This window comes from Eurosta solidaginis, chromosome 1 (assembly GCF_040869045.1).
Source record: "Eurosta solidaginis isolate ZX-2024a chromosome 1, ASM4086904v1, whole genome shotgun sequence".
Classification (NCBI taxonomy): Eukaryota; Metazoa; Arthropoda; class Insecta; order Diptera; family Tephritidae; genus Eurosta; species Eurosta solidaginis.
This window is the reverse complement of record NC_090319.1, coordinates 383712745-383737117: the sequence shown is the minus strand read 5'-3', so window position 1 is coordinate 383737117 and position 24373 is coordinate 383712745. Positions and strand designations below refer to the sequence as shown.

Below are 24373 nucleotides of genomic sequence, written 5' to 3'. Positions count from 1 at the left end.
ATCTACTCTACTATTGAAGTAACTCATGAAGAAATCCTAAACAAAATGGCAAAACAAACAAGAAAAATAAATATTTTTTTGTAGAAAGAAAGAAAAATTTCAAATAAATAAAACTATAAATATTTAATATGTAAAAATATAAATATGTGTATATTTACAGGTAATTATTATTTATTGACACTTTGGTATGTTTTAAAAAAGTAATTGACCGGCCATTGGAAAGTTGCGGACTGTTATCGAGAAGTTATCACTTATATATCAAAATTTTATCGATTTGCTTTTCGATTTTTACCGATTTGATATTGAAAGATAACTTGTTAGTTATTTCGAAAGTTATCGAATTGTTTTCATAAATTTAGCAACGCTTTTTTCAAAAAGTTATAAAAATATCATAAACCAGATATCGATAAGATTTCAATATGAAATCGATGGTACGTCTGTAAACCATCGATAATAAGTCAAAACGAAATAAATAAGAAGACGATGGATTAGGTAATACCAGGTCGATGATGTACCGACAACTCGACGATGATATTTCGCTCTCGATCGTAAGCCGATAATAGACCAATTATTTGTTTTTGATAAAAAGTTTTAAATTTAATCTAAAATTTTTAACGATTAACATTTCTAAAGATTTGCTACAGTTTAATCCGTCACTGTTTTTCCTAACTTCTTTGATCCCAACTGATCTTAGATGTAGGAAGAGTCCTTTCTGTTAATTTTCCACGTCAGCTTATTAGTTTACATACTTAGTAGCCTTTACTCGCGGCCTCGTCCGCAAGGAGCAAATAAAAGATATGGGCTATGCACGTTAGCTTGCTTATCAAGGTATCTGTTTAAAAAATATATTCTGTCTAATGTATTTTATTAAAAAAAAATAATAATAGATTTAAAAAAAATAACTAAATGAACTGATAACCTGTTAGGGTCCCCAAATGATCGAAAGCCCCGAAGTTACCCCGACGGTATCGCGGACGGATTCCGAAAACCATCCAGAAATTCTCCCGGAAGGGTCCCAAAATTATCCCGAAATAGTTCCGAAATGATCGTGACGGAATCCCGGATAGATCCAGAAATGATCCCTAAAGGATCCTAAAATGACCCCGACGGTCCGCGGAAAGATCTCGGAAAGGTCCCTAAATGATTCCAGAAACATCTAGAAAAGATCCCGTAAAAGTCCCGAAATTACCTGACACAGTCCCGAAAAAGTCCCGAAACGACCTAGACAGGATCCCAGACGGATCCCGAAAACCATCCAGTTTTGATCTCTGAAGGGTAAGCAAATGATCCCGAAATAGTCCCGAATCTACCCAGACAGGATCTCGGCAGGATCCCCAAATGATCCCGGATTAGTCCCGAAAAAGTCCCAAAATAACCCTGACGGGATCCCGAAAACTATACAGACATTATCCCGAAAGAGTCCCGAAAAAGTCCCGAAATGACCGGGATTACAAATAAGGTGAAGCTAATTATAAAATCATGTTAATAAGGCAGCAGGCGCGTTGAAGCGAATGAAGAGTTACAAACAAACAAACATACAGGTAAAGTTGAAAAAGACTTGCTAATAAAAGCAATTGAAGGAGGAAGGAAGGAGGGCGCCTTTGATCGTTTTTCAAAATTGTTTACATCTCGATAAGTATGAGGTTCACCTCAATCAATAATTTTTTATATTGAGTTATAACAATTAATTCATTTTGCACCAGAGGGGTAGAGGGGAGCGGACGAAGTCACTGCTCACTTTGTAAGCCCTCAATTTATTTGACCCATTGAGTTGTAACGACAGCCTTTCACCATAGATACGGGTTTGAGTGAATGGTAGCGTGTGTCCGTATCTGTGTGTAGTGTGTCTAGGTTCATGCTTCAGCCGCAATGTTGCGAAGAACGTATCTACACCACGCTATGACAACAGTGTTGCAGCGGAAGTGACCAGTCAGTTCGGCATCAGGCCGTTTTTAGCTGCAACAATGTTGCCAAAGGTATAGCAACATTGCGGTGAGGGCACGAACGAAATGTATCTGTGTAGGTGTTATTTTGTGTGAACGCACAAATGTGTGAATGTATGATTGTGTGAATGCATAAAGGAAAGTACGGGAAAGCCGAAAGTAAAACGCTTGTATGTGTTAAAACTATCCGTTTTGGGTAACTTTCCTTACCACGGCGGTAGAGATAAAAAGGCAAAACGTTAGGCAACGGGCCAAAAGTACATTTTTAACAGTGTCCAGTGGTGGTTGCCAAAGAAGTAATCATTTAAAAAGTGCGTGAAGAAATTCGGTTAAAGTGCGCGAATTAAACCGCATAGTTACCATTTTGTAAAGAAAAAAAAAAGAAGTTTTCTTAAATTGTGCGTGCCGCGCCGTAAAGTATAGTTTCGGGATATGTACCGCCGAATCAACCAAACCCTCACCAAAAGGCGATAAGCAGCCAGCCAGATCCAGGTAAGTCCACCTCCAGTTTGTTTGTTTTCATAGGCGTGCTCGACGGGAGCTGGGACATTAACCTAGTCCATCTCCTAAGCAAGCCCAAATCAAAATTGCAAGCATATACATAAGCCTACATACAAATATATGTATGTAAGGTGAGTATATGAGCATGCAAACAAGAAGTGTATGCATAAATACGGTTGATGAATTTTTAAAGCTCGACATATATTTTACTTAGTAAAGTTTGATTTTTTATTCTTTTCTCCTAATTCTAGGTCACTCTGCTAGTTGGTAGAACCCACTGGGCACAGCCATCTCCGGCATATCGGCCACGCAACAACCACTACAAACCGTGCCATTTGGCGGCACCCAGCCCGAACAACCAACGACCGCCACAACGACATTTTTTTATATTGTTAAGCGCACCACAGCAACAACCACAACTCTTTCAATTGGCAGCGTACATCAGTGTTATACTGACGCAAACCGCTGCAATAACACTTCGTATTGGCAACAAACCGACCTCAACGACAGCAACAATTACAACCAATTTTAGTTACAGCAACAACAACACGCACAAAATCCACCGGCAACACAATCAAAACGAACCTAGTTAACCTATCTTGATGCTACATCCACTTGGTCTAAAATCGCAGCAACAACCACTACGACATTTTCAGCAACATTATTGAGACAATCGCAGGAGCCATCAAGGGCCAACAACAACAGCAATTAAATTGAATTTTTTTTTTGATATTGTATTTATACGTACACTGTTGTGATTTTGTGCATAATTTCGGATGTTCATAAACCTAGATAAAAGGGTAAAGAGGGTTTAAGGGGCATATGGGGTGTACATTAGTTATATTTCAACTTTAGGTCTTACCTTTTGGGGGTTTAAAATTAGTCATACACAATTTCACATTTTTTTTTTTTGCCTATAACCCACTTGTAAATGTTAGGGGCATAAATTTCCGTGCTTGTCTACAAGTTTTCAGGTTTTTTTTTTAAATATTCACCTTTTATTTTTTTTTTTTTGTTTTTTTTACGACATTAATTCTGTTCTTCCATCTTTCATAATTCTATTCATTTCACCTTTTTGTACCTATGCATTACGCTCATTTCGTTTCCTTTGGGTTTAATTTTTCTTTTTTTTTCAACTTGATTCCTTTTTTTGACATTCGTTATTAGAATTCCAATCCGCCAGATATTTCCTATAACTTTTGCTTTTCTTTGCTTTTATCTTCAATTTTAGCTCCTCCCTGCTTTACTTAGAACTTCATGGAAATCCTTCCCTAGCTCCACAAGCCCATGTGGCTTCTTTGATTTAGGATAACAACACCCCAATTGTCTTAAGCTTTTGGCCACCTAAAATGTTTCCCAACTTAAGATTTGGTAAATTACCCTGCCTTTCATCGGCACCAAAACCTGGTTTCTAGCTGTGCAAGCGGGCAACAGCTGTCTATTTTATTAAAATTGTTGTTTTTATGCACATTTCTTTTTTTTACACCGCCACCGCAACTACAGATTTCATACTACCAACTAAACGATTCTCCAAGATCACCAACGAGTGATCTTGCTGAGTAATTGAGTGACAAATGTATGTTTGAGTCTTTTCTTCTCCCTTTCAGCACAGGTATCTACTCAACTGAGCGGCGCCGTTGGAGAACGACAGACCGGTGAGTGCAATCAAAGAATTTGGTGTTTATGTTTATAGCAGCGTACATATGTATGAACATGTATTGAGATCTATTCACTGATCTTGAGAAAACAGAAGATCAGGAAAGAAAGAAAAAAAAAAGTTTGAATATATGTCCATACATAATTACGACAATTATACAAACATACATATTTTACCTATCTGCTTGCAAACTCAATTGCTTTTAGTTTTTTTTTTCCTTCCTTCTATTTGTCCATTTACGGTAGGTCAGGGATTAGGGTTTTGTCTTTTTCATTTCCTTTTTTTAGCTTATATCGTTTACGCGTTTATGAATTCGGAATTATATCTTTAGGATTTGAATCCACTGACTGTAAGTATTAAGATATTAGGGGGGGTCAGTAACAAAAGGCAGAGGTTTGAACTTCTACAGTGAATTTTTTTGCTTTGTTATTTTTTTTCTGCACCCTTTGGAATTGGAATCTAACTTGTTAAGAAATTGGTTAATGAGAAGGCAGTAAGGAGGGTCGGAATAAGTCTAGCTTAGTTTGAATTTATTTGAAGTTAGAGTTTCTGGTTCACTAATTGAATTGTACAATAATATATTGTCATTAGGGCAGGCTAAGAACCAAGCAGCGTCTTCATTAGTTGAAAGTTAATTTAAGTTTTATATAAGATTATCACCTATCGGTTAAACTAATCGTTTTCTTTTAGAGACTAAGGAAATTGAAGTCATGAATAAAAATTGTTAATATGTTTGGATGAAATTTGAATGTAATCATTATGCAGGGCTAGGTTGAAAATATTTGGTGTGGGTGCTGCGCTTGTGCGCGTAAAGGTTCGGTGAAGGTGAGTGTCTAGGGAAAATGACTGAGTGACAGGGGACAGATCCATGACAGGTTTGGGGGCACTGTAAGGTAAACCGGAGTCAGCACAGTGCCCACGGTGCAGTACAAGTTGCACTGCAGAGGGAGGGTAGACTCCACCTGACAGGACAGGCCTCCAGCTGTTTCTGTCCCCTATGCTTTCCCCTTCTAACTTTGCCCCTCACGTTTATTTCTATCTCTTTCCAGCTTTTTACCTCCCTCCTTTTTCTCCATCATGCAGGTATGAACCCCAAATTTGTTCTTGTGGCTGCGGGTGAGGTCGGTGGTGCAATACCCCACCCAAGACGAGGAGCTAGCCTGGGCCCGCAAGCATACCTGCTTGCCGCCGCTCCTCACCACCCAAACAGTCAGCTACGTAACAGAGTTTGTAATATTAGTGAAGGTCAGTATACGTAAAGTTAGAATGTGTAAAAATTATTAAAAAGTAATTGTTCGAAGGGGTCGTGTGACCAATCCCCCTCTTCCCATGTTCGAAAAAAATTTCGGCAAAAGACTTTTGGCTGTGTCCCAAATTTTACAAAATCCGTGTAGCCGTTCTGGCGTGATTCAATCACAAAAACGAAAAAATATCTAATCTAATATATATTATAAATGGGAAAGTTTGGATGTTAAGATGTTTGGATGTTTGGATGTTAAGATGTTTGGATGTTTGGATGTTTGGATGTTTGGATGTTTGGATGTTTGTCCAGACGTTTGTCTTTGTGACTCAATAACGCAAGAACGGCTGGACCGATTTGGATGAAATTTTGCACACATATAGCCAATAGTCTAGAAGGATCTACTAGCTATATATTTTTCAAACGGGGCGTGGTCCCCGCCCCCTAGGAACAGTTATAATTTAATTATTATATTTTTTCGTCTTTGCGACTGAATCACGCCAGAATGGCTACACGGATTTTGATGAAATTTGGGACACAGACAGTAGTCTACTAGCGAAATTTTTTTCGAACATGGAAAGAGGGGTGGGGGTCCCACCACCCCTTCGAGAAATTATTTTTCATAATTTTTACACATTATAACTTTACGTATACTGGCCTTCACCAATATCACAGACTCAAGGGGTCAAATAAGTCGAGGGCTTACAAAGTAAGCAGTGACACCCTCCGCCCGCTCGCCCCCTCTTTTATCTCCCCCTCTGGTGTAAAATCTATAAATTGTTATAACTCAATATAAATTTTCTCCTAAATCAATAGTTTTTGGTATCTGGTACATACAGAACGAGATCTAGACAATTTTGGAGGAACGATCAGTGGTCCTCTCCTCTACTCCCGCCATCCGCCCTCCATCAATTGTTTTTATTAGCACGCTTTTATTAGCTTTACCTGTATGTTTCTATGTAACTTTTTATTCGCTCCAATGCGCCTGCTGCCTTATTAACATGGTTTTATAATTAGCTTCACCTTATTTGTAATCTCGTAAGGGTCATATCGAGACCCTCCGGGATCATTTCTGGATGGTTTTCGGAATCGGTCCGGGATTACGCCGGGGTAATTTCGGGACTTTTTCGGGACTATTTCGGGATCATTTTGGGACCCTTCCGGGATCATTTCTGTATAGTTTTCGGGATCCGTCCGGGATCCCGTCGGGGTTATTTTGGGACATTTTCGGGACTATTCCGGAATCATTTCAGGACTATTTCGCGATCATTTGGGGACCCTTCCGGCATCATTTCTGGATAGTTTTCGGGATCCGTCCGGGATCCCGTCGGGGTACTTTCGGGATCATTTGCGTACCTTCGAGAGATAAATTCTTGATGGTTTCCGGGATCATTACGGGACTTTTTCGGGTCAGTTTGGGTCCTTTCCGTAATCATTCCTGGATGGTTTTAGGGATCCGTCCGGGATCACGTCGGGACCATTTCGGGCTTATTTCGGGATCATTAGGGGTATCTTCCGGCATCATTTCTGGATGGTTTACGGGATCCGTCCGGGATCCCGTCGGTGTCATTTCGGAACCATTTGGGGTCCATTCCGGCATCATTTCTGGATGGTTTTCGGGATCCGTCCGGGATCCTGTCGGGGTTATTTTGGGACTTTTGCGGGATCATTTGGGGTCTCTTCCGGCATCATTTCTGGATGGTTTTCGGGATCCGTCCGGGATCCCGTCGGTGTCATTTCGGGACCATTTGGGGTCCATTCCGGCATCATTTCTGGATGGTTTTCGGGTTCCGTCCGGGATCCTGTCGGGGTTATTTTGGGACTTTTGCGGGATCATTTGGGGTCTCTTCCGGCATCATTTCTGGATGGTTTTCGGGATCCGTCCGGGATCCCGTCGATGTCATTTCGGGACTATTACGGCATCATTTGGGCTACCTTCCGGCATCATTTCTAGATGGTTTTCGGGATCCATCCGGGATCCCGTCGGGGTCATTTTGGGACTTTTGCGAGATCATTTGAGGTCTCTTCCGGCATCATTTCTGTATGGTTTTCGGGATCCGTCCGGGACCCTGTCGGGGTCATTTTGCGACTTTAGCGGGATCATTTGGGGTCTCCTCCGGCATCATTTCTGGATGGCTTACGGGATCCGTCCGGGATCCTGTCGGGGTCATTTTGGGACTTTTGCGGGATCATTTGGGGTCTCTCCCGGCATCATTTCTGGATGGTTTTCGGGATCCGTCCGGGATCCTGTCGGGGTCATTTTGGGACTTTTGCGGGATCATTTGGGGTCTCTTCCGGCATCATTTCTGTATGGTTTTCGGGATCCGTCCGGGATCCTGTTGGGGTCATTTTCGGACTTTTGCGGGATCATTTGGGATCTCTTCCGGCATCATTTCTAGATGGTTTTCGGGATCCGTCCGGGATCACGTTGGAGTCATTCGGAACTTTTTCTCGACTAATACAGGATAATTTGGGGACCCTTTCGGCATCATTTCTGGATAGTTTTAGGGATCCGTTCGGGATCCCGACGGGGTCATATCGGGACCATTTGGGGTACCTACCGGCATCATTTCTGGATGGTTTACGGGATCCGTCCGGGATCCTGTCGGGGTCTTTTTGGGACTTTAGCGGGATCATTTGGGGTCTCCTCCGGCATCATTTCTGGATAGTTTCCGGATCCGTCCGGGATTCCGTCGGCGTAATTTCGGGACTATTAGGAGATTATTTGGGGACCTTTCCGGCATCATTTCTGGATAGTTTTAGGGATCCGTTCGGGATCCCGATGGGGTCATATCGGGACCATTTGGGGTACCTACCGGCATCATTTCTGGTTGGTTTTCGGGATCCGTCCGGGATCATTTCGGGACTATTTCGGGATCATTTGGGTACCTACCTTCATCATTTCTGGATGATTTTCGGGATCCGTACGGAATCCCGTCGGGGTCATTTCAGGACTTTTTCGGGATTCGCCCGTGATCCCGGCGGGGTAATTTCGGGACTATTTCGGGATCATTTGGGGTACCTAGACGGATAGTTTTCGGGATTCGTCCGGGATCCCGTCTGGATCATTTCAGGACTTTTTCGGGATCATTTGGGGTATCCTCCGGCCACTTTTCTAGATGGTTTTTGGTATCCGTCCGGGATACCGTCAGGGTAATTTCGGGACTATTTGGGGATAACTTGGGAACCTTTCCGGCATCATTTCTGGATAGTTTCCGGGATCCTTCGGGGACCCCATCAGGGGGTCATTTCGGAACCCGCGACTAATGCGGGATCATTTGGGGACCCTTTCGCCATCATTTCCGGATGGTTTTCGTGATCCGTCCGGGATACCGTCAGGGTAATTTCGGGACTATTTGGGGATAACTTGGGAACCTTTCCGGCATCATTTCTGGATAGTTTCCGGGATCCGTCGGGAAGCCCGTCAGGATCATTTCGGAACTATAAGGGGATCATTTTATTTTTCATCTTTCTTTAAGGGGATCATTTCACCTTCCAGCATCATTTCTGTATACTTTTGGGGATCCGTCCGGGATCCCGACGGGGTCATTTCTGGCCTATTTCGGGATCATTTTGGGGTACCAACCGGCATCATTTCTGGATGATCCGGGATCCGTCCGGGATCCCATCGGGGGAATTTCGGGAATTTTTCGGGATCATTTGGGGTCCCTTCCGGCATCATTTCTGGATCGTTTTCGGGATCCGTCCGAGATCCCGTCGGGTTTATTTTTTTACTTTTTCGGGAAAATGTCAGCGAATTTCGAGACTGTTCTTGGATCATTTGGGGATCCTTCAGGGCTAATTTCTGGATGGTTTTCGGGATCCCGTCGGGGTAATTTCGGGACTTTCACGACTATTTCGGGGTCAGTTGCCCTTAAAGATCATTTCTGGGTGGTTGTCGGGATCCGTCCGGGATCCCGTCAGGGTTATTTCGCGCCTTTTCGGGACTATTTCGGGATCATTTTGGGACCCTTCCGGGATAATTTCTCTATGATTTTCGGGATCTGTTCGGGATCCATTCGTAGTTTTTTCGCGACTTTATCTGGGATAAATTGCGGACCCTTTAGAGATCAATTCTGGATGGTTTTCGGTATCGGTCTGGGATCCCCTCAAGGTCATTTCGGGACTTTTTCGGGACTATTTCGGAATCATTTTGGGACCCCTCCGGCAAAATTTCTGGGGGATTTTCGGGATCTGTCCGGGATCCCGACGGAGTTTTTTCGGGACTTTTTCCGGACTATTTCTGGATTATTTGCGGACGTTTCAGAGCTCAGTTCTGGATGATTTTCGGGATCTGTCCGGGATCCCGTCGGAGTTATTTCGGGGTAATTTTGGGACCCTTCCAGGATAATTTCTTCATGATTTTCGGGATGGGTCTGAGTTTTTCGTGACTTTCGGGACTATTTCGGGATCATTTGCGGAACCTTCAGAGATCAATTCTGGATGGTTTGTGGACTTTTCCGGGATCATTTGGGGATCCCTTCAGAGTCATTTCTGGATGGTTTTCGGGATCCCGTCAGGGTCATTTAGGGCCTTTTTCGTGACTACTATTTCGGAATCATTTTGGGACTCCTCCGGGATAATTTCTGGGCGATTTTCGGGATCATTTGTGGACCGTTCATGAATCAAATCTGAATGGTTTTCGGGATCCGTCCGGGATCCCGTCAGGGTCATTTCGGGACTTTTCGTGACTACTTCGGGATTATTTTGGGACCCTTCCGGCATCATTTCTGGATAGTTTTCGAGATTTGTCCAGGATCCCGTCGGCATCATTTCGTGACTATTTGGTGTCATTTAGGGACACTTCCGGGATCATTTTACGTCTCTTCGAAACCGGTAATTCAGCACACATGGCCGTGGATTTACGGCAAATTATTCGTAATTAAAATTCTGTATGTTTTATCTTTAATATATCACAGCTTTTTCCTTCTATTTTTAAATGAATCCTGTAACGAACTATTACAACTATAATTAAAATTTTTGTAATATTTTAACCAACTAAATACCCGAAAAAGCAACACTGCTTTTATTTAAAAACTTCTTTTTGGTTTTAGCTAATTGTAGTTTCACTCCTTTGTTCTATGAGTAGTAATTATTTCACCCCTGTCATATCAATTAATTTAACTTAGAAACAAAATGTATTTTTTTTAATTCGAAAAAAGTGTATTGTACTATTCATGTAAGCGTGCCCATCAGCTCAGTTAGTTTTTTTTTTTTACTGTATTAAAAAATAAAATACATTGACAGAAAAAATTTTTAAACAGACAACTTGATAAACAGGCTAACGCGAATAGCACATATATTTTATTTTCTCCTTGCGGACGGGGCCGCGGGTAAAGGCTAGTATATATTATAAATGGGAAAGTTTGGATGTTAAGATGTTTGGATGTTTGGATGTTTGTCCAGACGTTTGTCTTTGTGACTCAATAACGCAAGAACAGCTGGACCGATTTGGATGAAATTTTGCACACATATAGCCAATAGTCTAGAAGGATCTACTAGCTATATATTTTTGAAAAGGGGCGTGGTCCCCGCCCCCTAGGAACAGTTATAATTTAATTATTATATTTTTTCGCCTTTGCGACTGAATCACGCCAGAATGGCTACACGGATTTTGATGAAATTTGGGACACAGACAGTAGTCTACTAGCGAAATTTTTTTCGAATATGGAAAGAGAGGTGAGGGTCCCACGACCCCTTCGAGAAATTATTTTTCATAATTTTTACACATTATAACTTTACGTATACTGGCCTTCACCAATATCACAGACTCAAGGGGTCAAATAAGTCGAGGGCTTACAAAGTAAGCAGTGACACCCTCCGCCCGCCCCCTTTATCTCCCCCTCTGGGGTAAAATCCATAAATTGTTATAACTCAATCTAAATTTTCTCCTAAATCAATAGTTTTTGGTATCTGGTACATACAGAACGAGATCTAGACAATTTTGGAGGAACGATCAGTGGTCCTCTCCTCTACTCCCGCCATCCGCACTCCATCAATTGTTTTTATTAGCACGCTTTTATTAGCTTTACCTGTATGTTTCTATCTAACTTTTTATTCGCTCCAATGCGCCTGCTGCCTTATTAACATGGTTTTATAATTAGCTTCACCTTATTTGTAATCCCGTAAGGGTCATATCGAGACCCTTCCGGGATCATTTCTGGATGGTTTTCGGGATCGGTCCGGGATTACGCCGGGGTAATTTCGGGACTTTTTCGGGACTATTTCGGGATCATTTTGGGACCCTTCCGGGATCATTTCTGTATAGTTTACGGGATCCGTCCGGGATCCCGTCGGGGTTATTTTGGAACATTTTTGGGACTATTCCGGAATCATTTCGGGACTATTTCGCGATCATTTGGGGACCCTTCCGGCATCATTTCTGGATGGTTTTCGGGATCCGTGCGGGATCTCGTCGGGGTCATATGGGGACTTTTTCGGGATCATTTGGGGGCTCTTCCGGCATCATTTCTGGATGGTTTTCGGGATCCGTCCGGGATCTCGTCGGGTCATTTGGGGACTTTTTCGGGATCATTTTGGGGCTCATCCGGCATCATTTCTGGATGGTTTTCGGGATCCGTCCGGGATCCCGTCGGGGTCATTTCGGGACTTTTTCGCGACTAATACGGGATCATTTGGGAACCCTTTCGGCATCATTTCTGGATTGTTTTCGGGATCCGTCCGGGATCCCGTCGGGGTCATTTCGGGACTTTTTCGCGACTAATACGGGATCATTTGGGAACCCTTTCGGCATCATTTCTGGATGGTTTTCGGGATCCGTCCGGGATCCCATTAGGGTAATTTCGGGACTATTAGGGGATCATTTGGGAACCTTTCCGGCATCATTTCTGGATAATTTTTGGGATCCGTCCGGGATGCCGACGAGGTCATTTCGGGACTATTTCGGGATCCTTTGGGATACCTACCGGCATCATTTCTGGATGGTTTTTGGGATTCGTCGGGGATCCCGTCGTGGTCCTTTCGGGACTTTTTTTCGACTAATACGGGATCATTTGCGGACCCTTTCGGCATCATTTCTGGATAGTTGTCGGGATCCCGTCACAGCCATTTCGGGAATATTAGGGGATCATTTGAGGACCTTTCCGGAATCATTTCTGTATTGTTTTCGGAATACTTTCGGGATCCCGTCAGGGTCATTTTGGGACTTTTTCGGGGCTAATACGGGATCATTTGGGGATCCTCTAGGGGTCGTTTCGTGACTTTTTCTGTTTTATTTCGGGATCATTTGGGGACCCTTCCGGCATAATTTCTTGATGGTTTGCCGGATCCATCAGGGTCATTTCGGGACCATTTTGGGATCATTTGGGGACCCTTCCGAGATCATTTCTGGATCCGTCCGGGATGCCGTAGGAGCCATTTCGGAATTTTTCGTTACTTTTCCGGGATCATTTCTGGATCTGTGCTGGATCCCATCTGGGTCATTTCCGGACTATTTCGGGATCATTTTGGGATCCTTCCGGAATCATTTCTGTATGGTTTTCGCGATCCGTCGTTGATTCCCTCGGAGCCATTTCGGAACCTTTTCTGGAGTATGTCGGGGTCATTTGGGGACTTTTTCGGGATCATTTGGGGCTCTTCCGGCATCATTTCTGGATGGTTTTCGGGATCCGTGCGGGATCTCGTCGGAGTCATTTGGGGACTTTTTCGGGATCATTTGGGGGCTCTTCCGGCATCATTTCTGGATGCTTTTCGGGATCCGTCCGGGATATCGTCGGGGTCATTTGGGGACTTTTTCGGGATCATTTGGGGGCTCTTCCGGCATCATTTCTGGATGGTTTTCGGGATCCGTCCGGGATCCCATCAGGATAATTTCGGGACTATTAGGGGATCATTTGTGGACCTTTCCGGCATCATTTCTGGATAATTTTCGGTATCCGTCCGGGATGCCGACGAGGTCATTTCGGGATTATTTCGGGATCATTTGGGATACCTACCGGCATCATTTCGGGATGGTTTTTGGGATTCGTCCGGGATCCCGTCGGGGTCATTTCGGGACTTTTTCTCGACTAATACGGGATCATTTGCGGACCCTTCGGGTCTTTTCGGAACTATTGGGAGATCATTTGTGGACCTTTCCGGCATCATTTCTGGTTAGTTTTCGGGATCCTTTCCGGGTCCCATCAGGGTCATTTCGGGACTTTTTCGGCATCATTTAAGATTGGTTTTCACGATTCGTCCGGGATGCGTCAGGGTAATTTCTGGACTTTTCCCAGATTATTTCGGGATAATTTTGGGACCCTCCCAAGATCATTTCTGGATGGATTTCGGGATCTGTCCGGGATGCCGTCAGGGTCATTTTGGGACTATTAGGTGATCATTTGAGGACCTTTTCGGCATCACTTCTGGATGGTTTTCGGTATCCGCTCAGGATCCCGTCGGAATTATTGCGGGACTTTTTCGGGATCATTTGGTGTCCCTTCCGGCATCATTTCTGGATGGTTTTTGGGATTCGTCCGGCATCCCGTCGGGTTCATTTCGGGACTTTTTCTCGACTAATACGGGATCATTTGCGGGCCCTTTCGGCATCATTTCTAGATAGTTGTCGGGATCCGTTCGGGATCCCGTCAGGGTCTTTTCGAAACTATTAGGTGATCATTTGAGGACATTTCCGGCATCATTTCTGGATAGTTTTCGGGATCCTTTCGGGGTCCAGTCAGGGTCATTTCGGGACTTTTTCGGGATCATTTAGAGATGGCTTTCAGGATTCGTCCGGGAACCCGTCAGGGTAATTTCTGAACTTTTCCTAGACTATTTCGGGATAATTTTGGGACCTTCCCAAGATCATTTCTGGATGGATTTTGGGATCAGTCCGGGATGCCGTCAGGGTCATTTTGCTATTAGGTGATCATTTGAGGACCTTTCCGGCATCACTTCTGGATAGTTTTCGGTATCCGATCAGGATCCCCTCGGAATCATTGCGGGACTTTTTCGGGATCATTTGGGGTCCCTCCCAAGATCATTTCTGGATGGATTTTGGGATCTGTCCGGGATCCCGTCAGGGTCATTTAGGGGTGCGTTCGAGATCCCGTCAGGGTCATTTCGGGACTATATCGGGATCATTTCTGGATGGTTTATGGGATCCGTTCATGACCCCTTAAGGGTCATTTCGGGACTATTAGGTGATCATTTGAGGACCTTGCCGGCATCACTTCTGGATGATTTTCGGTATCCGTTCGGGATCCCGTCGGAGTCAATGCGGGACTTTTACGGAATCATTTGGGATTCCTTCCGGCATCATTTCTGGATGGTTTTCGGGATTTGTCCGGGATCCCGTCGGGGTTATTTCGGGACCTTTTCGGGGCTAATACGGGATCATTTGGGGATCCTCTAGGGGTCGTTTCGTGACTTTTTCTGTATTATTTCGGGATCATTTTGGGACCCTTTCGGCATAATTTCTTGATGGTTTGCCGGATCTATCAGGGTCATTTCGGGACCATTTTGGGATCATTTGGGGACCCTTCCGAGATCATTTCTGGATCCGTCCGGGATGCCGTAGGAGCCATTTCGGTGTTTTATGTTACTTTTCCGGGATAGTTTTTGCACCCTTCCGGGATCATTTCTGGATCTGTGCGGGATCCCATCTGGGTCAATTCCGGACTATCTCGGGATCATTTTGGAATCCTTCCGGAATCATTTCTGTATGGTTTTCGCGATCCATCGTGGATCCCCTCGGAGCCATTTCGGAACTTTTTCTGGAGTTAGTCGGGATAATTTAGGGACCCTTCCTGGATATTTTCTGGATGGTTTTTGAGATCCGCTCGGGAGCCCGTCAGGGTCATTTCGGAACCTTTTCGGGATCATTTTGGAACACCTTCAGGGATCAGTTCTGTGTGGTTCTCTGGATACGTCTAGAATCGTGTCGCTCTCATTTCGGGTTTTTTGGGACTATTCGGGGAACTTTTGGAGACCCTTTCGGGGCATTTCTGGATGGTTTTCGGGATCCGTCCGCGATAGCGTTGGCGTCATTTCGTAGATTTTTCTGGATAATTTCGGGATCATTTGGGATCCTATCAGGTTATCAGCTCATTTAGTTCTTTTTTTTACTCAATTACAAAAATAAAATGCATTAGACAGAAAACAAAATTTTAAACAGATAATAAGCAGGCTAACGCGAATAGCCCATATATTTAAAATTTTCCTTGCGGACGGGACCGCGGGTAAAGGCTAGTAATAAATAAATTATAACTGTTCCTAGGGGGCGGGAACCTCCCTGTTTCAATAAGATAAAGCTTATAGATCCTTCTAGACTATTGGCTATATGTGTGCCAAATCTCATCCAAATCCGTCCCGCCGTTCTTGCGTGATTGAGTCACAAAGAAAAACGTCTGAACATCCAAACATCCAAAGTTTCGCATTTATAATATTGTAACGAATTTACTTGCAAATCCCCTTATTTGCAGTCCTCTTCTAAGTTCGAATCACTAAACTGTTGAATAAATAACTCCAATATTGAATAATGGAAAAATGGCCTTTATTAAAGTACTTCAAAATAACACTTATACTTTGCTACTCGCTGGCTTAATAACCAAACTGATAGCTTAAATGAACTGACTTTCAAAATAATGCTGCTATTGCTAGATATCGTCTTAGTCGTAACTGCTTGACAACTCAAATCAAATTGTATTTTAGCACCTCTACATCTGTCGCCTTTTATACTCTTTGGTTTCCTCGTTCGCATTTTTCTAGAATCTACTAGCATTGTCCATGAGCTCTCAAACTTCTCAGCTATAACTAAAATTGCACAATTTTATACATCTTTTAGGCGCTTCCAGAATCTACTAGTCCAGTAGCTCTCAAACTTCTCAGATATATGCATGTGTTAGTGCATTGACTCTCCGCTGCTCGTATACGTACATGGTACATATATGTAGACGCAATTATTTATTCGTTTATGTAGATACATAATGATTGAATTATTGATGTGAATGTTTGTAGTTTACATTCTCTCGCGCACACATAGGCGTATAAGTAAATGCATCTGTGTGTGACATCTCTCGGCTGCCTTATATATGTGTATACATGATTTGATTATTGACGTAAATATCGCTTAGCATGCCTTAGCATCGCTTTAGTGATGGTATAGCTTAGTGATGCTAATATCCGTGACAATATTGTGATGAATATTAGCATCACTAACTGATACTCATATCACTAAGATTATTAAATAAATCAGTCATCATTTACTCACATACATACAAGGCAACGGAGAGATACGCACAAACAGTTGTAATCATCAGCCAGAGTAGTACTCACATATACACACGCATATGGTTATGCGAGAGACTATGAATGGGTGAAAGAGGCAACAGAGAGTATAAAACCAGCGAAAGCTGAGCAGTCAGTAATCGTTTTGATTTAAACACGCAATTAGTTGTGAAGAATAAGTGTTATTGTGAAGAAGCTTAAATTAGTCTAATAAAGACCATTTTGCATTATTGAATATTGGAGTTATTTATTCAACACTTTAGCAATTCGAACGTTAGCAGAAGGTTTGGTATATGCAGAATTTCCCTAAATTCTTTACAATATTACTAGCCTTTACCCGCGGCCCTGTCCGCAAGGACAAAATAAAACATATGGGCTATTCACGCTAGCTTGTTTATCAAGCAATCTGTTCAAAAAAATTTCTGTCTAATGTATTTTATATTTGTAATAGAGTAAAAAAAAATAACTAAATGAGCTGATAAACTGGTAGGGTCCCCAAATGATCGAAAGCCATGAAATAACCCCGACGGCATCGCGGACTAAGACGGAATTCTGGGCGGATCCCGAAAACCATTCAGAATTGATCTCTGAAGGGTCCGCAAAGGATCCCGTAATATTCCACAAAAAGCTCCGGCATTACCCTGACGGGATCCCGGACGGATCACGAAAACCATCCAGAAATAATGCCCGGAGGGGTCTCCAAATTGGGATGTTGCGGCATAATTTCGAAATTGTTTCTCAGATTTCACGACTATCTCGTAATCACTTACGGCTTCTTTTCAAGATAGTTGAGGAAAACATATCAAGACCGCTTCGAGATCGAATCGGGATAAAGAATATTTTCAGATTTATTTGCGAAATCGGGTCAAGGAAATTTTAAGACCAATCCGAAATTATTTTCAGAACCATTTTTGAGAGGTAATTTTTAAATTACTTTGAAATTATTATAAACCAATTTCGGAATAGAATCTTTATTTTGAGACTTTTTAGAGACCACTTCGGAACTCTTTCACTAAACTTAAGAGTTATGGTAATTACCTAACCTAAAATTTTATATTGTCATGAAAACACCTAAAAAAAGTGAATGTAATAAACTTTTTTTCTTTTTTTTTTTTTTGCAAGTGCATTTTTATTCTACAACTCATTACATATTTCAATATTTGTCATAATTTCGTTATTTCCTTTGTACGATGTACCTACAACTTGATATTGCACGAAGTTTGAAAGTCTGATTAAGCGAAATATTTGCAAAAAATTGACCATTGGCCATTGATCACCTGAAATTTTACTGGAGGCCATAGCAACCAGGTGAGTATAGCTAATATTTCTCTCTATGAAATATTTTTCAATTAAAAAGTAAATATTATCTAGCGATCATATAGGTTTAATTAGTAATTCTTTTGTTTATTGAACTGAAAAGAACACAAAAGAATTGCTAACGAGAAATTAATTAAGTATTCCATTGTGTCGTGAGAATAAATAAGGAAACGTTTTTTCGTCAAGTTCTCAGAAATTTGTATCGAAGCAACTTAAAAATTTATGTTAGAGCTATAAAAAACAAATATTTATTTTCTAATCATTAGGCCCATTGTCTTGTTAAATAATCTATAACGTAGAGAAACATGTTTCAATGCGGTTATATACATGACATAATCACAAATGGTATAGCCTTAAGTTTTTTACTTGAGAGTATGTCACTGCTTATGAGGTGTCATAATCCCAATTGGGAGAATGTTTCTTCTGAGTCTAAAACGAAGATTTACATTAACAAATCGAAGGCAGTCACCTTAGGGTTCTGAGTAATTTGCTCTTTTTCCCGAAAACCTAAGTTCGATATCCTCTAGGATCAATTAACTTTAAGAAGTTTACCAAGATTTTTCGGGCAACAGCCACCTTTTGACCCATCATGTTGATTTCTGCCTTAACGACTTTTTCCTCGTCCGATTGGCCTATCTGATAATCTGGTGTGCAGAATGAATGAAGAGCTTCAGCACATATCTTCATGGGCAAATGACAATAAATTAAATCTAAATGCTTCTAAGACCAAGGGTATGTGTTTGGCGTATTCCCGGCAGCTCGTTACGACATTGCCTACTTTATGCTTGCAAGGCCTTGATATTAATTATGAGTCTGTGGTTACGAGCCTTGGATTTAAGTTTAACTCATACCTTGGATGCTAGGACCATGTAAACTATACCTCAAGCAAAATATACTACGTCCTAAGAAAGTTCTGGCATTCAGCAGATCTAATTCCAATTAATGTGAAACTGAAATTGGTGAGAACTCTTATAGTTCCACTGATATCCTTTGGGGGGGTCGTTTTCGGAAATATTGACAGTGAGTCACTGAAAAAGCTGCAGCTAGCTTTAAACAGCTGCGCTCGATATATATTTTCTAGGCGGAAATTTTATCATATATCACAGTTTTCCTCCAAGATACTTAATTGCAGTCTCGTTAGCTTTCTGAATTATCTCATTTTGTGGTTCCTGAAATTTACGTTTTTCAAAATCCGACAGAACTGGCAACCTTATTGTTCCACGCTATAAGTATCTTACATCTTCCAGAACATTCTCTGTCAGTGCTATAAAATTATGGAACTCACTACCAAATGACATTAAAAATGAAAGCAATATCAGGCGCTTTAAATTGTCTTTATCAGAATTTTTGCAAAATATACGTGCATAATTCTTTTTTTAATTTTTCTGAATCAGAGCCATTCTTCTATTTTTGTTTCTTATTTTGTTTTATTTTTGTGCATTCATACAAATATATACACATAGAATAGTTGATATTAATTCTACGATTAGTTTTAATAAATTACTTATTTAACATAATATATATTAAAAATAAATTTAGAAATTCGAAATATTGTATAAGATCCGAATGTTGATGTACGTCAAGAGACAATAGTCTCACCTGTACACATTTATTAATAAACTATATTGAATATTGAACTATATTGAATATTTTTTATGTGGATGAAATTACACTCATATAATATTTGGTGTCAAAACAGCACTTTGTGGTGTTGTTCTACATAAAAAATCAAAATAATGGTAAATTACACCAAACACATTAATATTGCACTATTTTGGTGTTAAATTTGAGAGTACACCAAAAAAAGGAAAAATTATTAAAAAGTAATTGTTCGAGAGGTCGTGGGGTCGCCGCCCCTTTCCATGTTCGAAAAAAATTCGCCAGTAGAATGTTGTCTGTGTCCCAAATTTCATCAAAATCCGTGTAGCCGTTCTGGCGTGATTCAGTCAAAAATACGAAAAAATATAATAATTAAAGTTTAACTGTTCCTAGGGCACCTCCCCCCTTTTCAAAAACATATAGCTAGTACATTCTTTTAGACTTAGCCAAATATCATCGGTACAATGCCAAAGTCACGAATGTGCCAATTTTGTTTAAACGAAATATTATATATGTCAAATTTTGCAAAGCCAAACCAACAGATTGTGCATTTTTTTGAAAAAAAAAAATTTAAAATTTATTTTTCAATTAACATTACTTAGTGGTTTACAAAAGTGGTTGAAAAATACAAAATTAAATCTCTATGAATTAAATCTATATTTTTAACAATGTCTTACGCGTTTTTCTCAACACATCAAATATGCACATTTGTGACTTAGGAATTCGACCGACGATATGTGTGCCAAATTTCAGTTAATTCCCTTTAGCCATTCTTGCGTGATTGAGTCACAACGTCAAACATCTGGACATCCAAACATTGAAACATCCAAACAGCTAAATATCCAAACTTTCCCATTTATAATATTATTAAGACTAGCCTTATGCGCGGCCACGTCCGCAAGGAGAAAATAAACCATATTGACTATTCACGTTAAGCTGCTTATCAAGTTAAAAATATGTGCCTGTCTAATGTATTTTATTTTTGTAATAGAGTAAAAAAAAAACTAACTAAATGAGCTGATAACCTGATAGGGTCTCTAAATGATCGAAAGCCCCGAAATTATGCCGACGGTATCACGGACGGATACCGAAAACCATCCAGAAATGCTCGCGGAAGCGTCTCCAGACGGTCCCGCAATAGTCCCAAAAAAGTCCCGAAATTACAAAGACGCGATTCTAGATTGATCCAGAGAACCACACAGAAATGATCCAGAAATAGTCTCGAAAAAGTTTCGATATGACCCCGACGGGATCACGGACGGATCCAGAAATTATCACGGAAGGGTTTCAAAAAGATCCCGAAATAGTCCCGAAAAACTTCGCAAACGAGCCCGACGGGATACCTGACGGATCCGGAAATGATCTCGGAAGGGTCCCTAAATTAAAGCGTGGAGTTGTTTAGAGAGCTGAAAATTCTTCCAGTAAAACACATGTACTATTACAAAATTTTAAAAATATTCTTTATTCGTTGTGGGTACTTACACAGCCTAGTTACGGATAATTATAATTTGAGGCAAAACTCACTCGGACTTGTTGTTGTTCCTACATCTCGTACTACACATTATAATAACTTTTTTACTATCATATCTTGTAAAGCTTTCAATACGCTACCTATGTCTATACGTGTCATTAGAAATATGCGTGAATTTTTAAAAAATATCAAATCATTTTTATTACAGCAGTCACACGACGACATCAAAACTTTGCTGGACCCTGCCACTTAGTAATTTAAAATCAACATTGTTATTTTCTATTGTTTATACATTTTATTTTGCATTTGGTACTTTAACTTCCAACTTATAACTTACTAGCCTTTACCCGCGGTCCCGTCCGCAAGGAAAATTTTAAATATATGGGCTATTCGCGTTAGCCTGCTTATTATCTGTTTAAAATTTTGTTTTCTGTCTAATGCATTTTATTTTTGTAATTGAGTAAAAAAAAGAACTAAATGAGCTGATAACCTGATAGGATCCCAAATGATCCCGAAATTATCCAGAAAAATCTACGAAATGACGCCAACGCTATCGCGGACGGATCCCGAAAACCATCCAGAAATGCCCCGAAAGGGTCTCCAAAAGTTCCCCGAATAGTCCCAAAAAACCCGAAATGAGAGCGACACGATTCTAGACGTATCCAGAGAACCACACAGAACTGATCCCTGAAGGTGTTCCAAAATGATCCCGAAAAGGTTCCGAAATGACCCTGACGGGCTCCCGGGCGGATCTCAAAAACCATCCAGAAAATATCCAGGAAGGGTCCCTAAATTATCCCGACTAACTCCAGAAAAAGTTCCGAAATGGCTCCGAGGGGATCCACGATGGATCGCGAAAACCATACAGAAATGATTCCGGAAGGATTCCAAAATGATCCCGAGATAGTCCGGAATTGACCCAGATGGGATCCCGCACAGATCCAGAAATGATCCCGGAAGGGTGCAAAAACTATCCCGGAAAAGTAACATAAAACACCGAAATGGCTCCTACGGCATCCCGGACGGATCCAGAAATGATCTCGGAAGGGTCCCCAAATGATCCCAAAATGGTCCCGAAATGACCCTGATAGATCCGGCAAACCATCAAGAAATTATGCCGAAAGGGTCCCAAAATGATCCCGAAATAATACAGAAAAAGTCACGAAACGACCCCTAGAGGATCCCCAAATGATCCCGTATTAGCCCCGAAAAGGTCCCGAAATAACCCCGACGGGATCCCGGACAAATCCCGAAAACCATCCAGAAATGATGCCGGAAGGAATCCCAAATGATTCCGTAAAAGTCCCGCATTGACTCCGACGGGATCCCGAACGGATACCGAAAATCATCCAGAAGTGATGCCGGCAAGGTCCTCAAATGATCACCTAATAGTCCCGAAATGACCCTTAAGGGGTCATGAACGGATCCCATAAACCATCCAGAAATGATCCCGATATAGTCCCGAAATGACCCTGACGGGATCTCGAACGCACCCCTAAATGACCCTGACGGGATCCCGGACAGATCCCGAAATCCATCCAGAAATGATCTTGGGAGGGACCCCAAATGATCCCGAAAAAGTCCCGCAATGATTCCGAGGGGATCCTGATCGGATACCGAAAACTATCCAGAAGTGATGCCGGAAAGGTCCTCAAATGATCACCTAATAGCAAAATGACCCTGACGGCATCCCGGACTGATCCCAAAATCCATCCAGAAATGATCTTGGGAAGGTCCCAAAATTATCCCGAAATAGTCTAGGAAAAGTTCAGAAATTACCCTGACGGGTTCCCGGACGAATCCTGAAAGCCATCTCTGAATGATCCCGAAAAAGTCCCGAAATGACCCTGACTGGACCCCGAAAGGATCCCGAAAACTATCCAGAAATGATGCCGGAAATGTCCTCAAATGATCACCTAATAGTTTCGAAAAGACCCTGACGGGATCCCGAACGGATCCCGACAACTATCTAGAAATGATGCCGAAAGGGCCCGCAAATGATCCCGTATTAGTCGAGAAAAAGTCCCGAAATGAACCCGACGGGATGCCGGACGAATCCCAAAAACCATCCAGAAATGATGCCGGAAGGGACACCAAATGATCCCGAAAAAGTCCCGCAATAATTCCGACGGGATCCTGAGCGGATACCGAAAACCATCCAGAAGTGATGCCGAAAAGGTCCTCAAATGATCACCTAATAGTCCCAAAATGACCCTGACGGCATCCCGGACAGATCCCGAAATCCATCCAGAAATGATCTTGGGAGGGTCCCAAAATTATCCCGAAATAATCTGGGAAAAGTCCAGAAATTACCCTGACGGATCCCGGACGAATCGTGAAAACCAATCTTAAATGATGCCGAAAAAGTCCCGAAATGACCCTGATGGGACCCGGAAAGGATCCCGAAAACTAACCAGAAATGATGCCGGAAAGGTCCACAAATGATCTCCCAATAGAGTCGAAAAGACCCGAAGGGTCCGCAAATGATCCCGTATTAGTCGAGAAAAAGTCCCGAAATGACCCCGACGGGATCCCGGACGAATCCCAAAAACCATCCCGAAATGATGCCGGTAGGTATCCCAAATGATCCCGAAATAATCCCGAAATGACCTCGTCGGCATCCCGGACGGATACCGAAAATTATCCAGAAATGATGCCGGAAAGGTCCACAAATGATCCCCTAATAGTCCCGAAATTATCCTGATGGGATCCCGGACGGATCCCGAAAACCATCCAGAAATGATGCCGGAAGAGCCCCCAAATGATCCCGAAAAAGTCCCGCAATAATTCCGACGGGAATCTGAACGGATACCGAAAACCATCCAGAAGTGATGCCGGAACGGTCCTCAAATGCTCAACTAATAGTCCCAAAATGACCCTGAGGGCATCCCGGACAAATCCCGAAATACATCCAGAAATGATCTTGGGAAGGTCCCAAAATGATCCCGAAATAGTCTCGGAAAAGTCCAGAAATTACCCTGACGGGTTCCCGGACGAATCCTGAAAGCCATCCTTAAATTATACCGAAAAAGCCCCGAAATGACCCTGACGGGATCCCGAAAGGATTCCAAAAACTATCCAGAAATGATGCCGGAAAGGTCCTCAAATGATCCCCTAATAGTTCCGAAATGACGGTGACGGGATCCTGAACGGATCCCGACAACTATCCAGAAATTATGCCGGAAGGGTCCAAAAATGATCCCGTATTAGTCGAGAAAAAGTCCCGAAATGACCCCGACGGGATCCCGGACGAATCCCAAAAACCATCCAGAAATGATGCCGGTTGGTATCCCAAATGATCCCGAAATAATCCCGAAATGACCTCGTCGGCATCCCGGGCGGATACCGAAAATTATCCAGAAATGATGCCGGAAAGGTCCACAAATGATCCCCTAATAGTCCCGAAATTATCCTGATGG

The 24373-nt window shown here is 42.1% G+C and overlaps 1 protein-coding gene across 2 annotated transcripts in view; it reads right to left on the bottom strand.

Moving 5' to 3' along the window:
* Eh (Eclosion hormone) overlaps positions 1–3846 on the bottom strand; it is a 266266-nt gene extending 262420 nt beyond the window's left edge. Inside the window, exon 1 of one of the 2 annotated variants that reach the window (XM_067776043.1) lies at positions 3825–3846. The gene's annotated coding sequence lies outside the window, so the exon portion shown is untranslated. Of the gene's footprint in view, positions 1–3306; positions 3805–3824 lie in introns of those variants that run through there. The other variant, XM_067776034.1, reaches the window with a different exon arrangement.
* Between the last annotated feature and the right edge of the window lie 20527 nt (positions 3847–24373).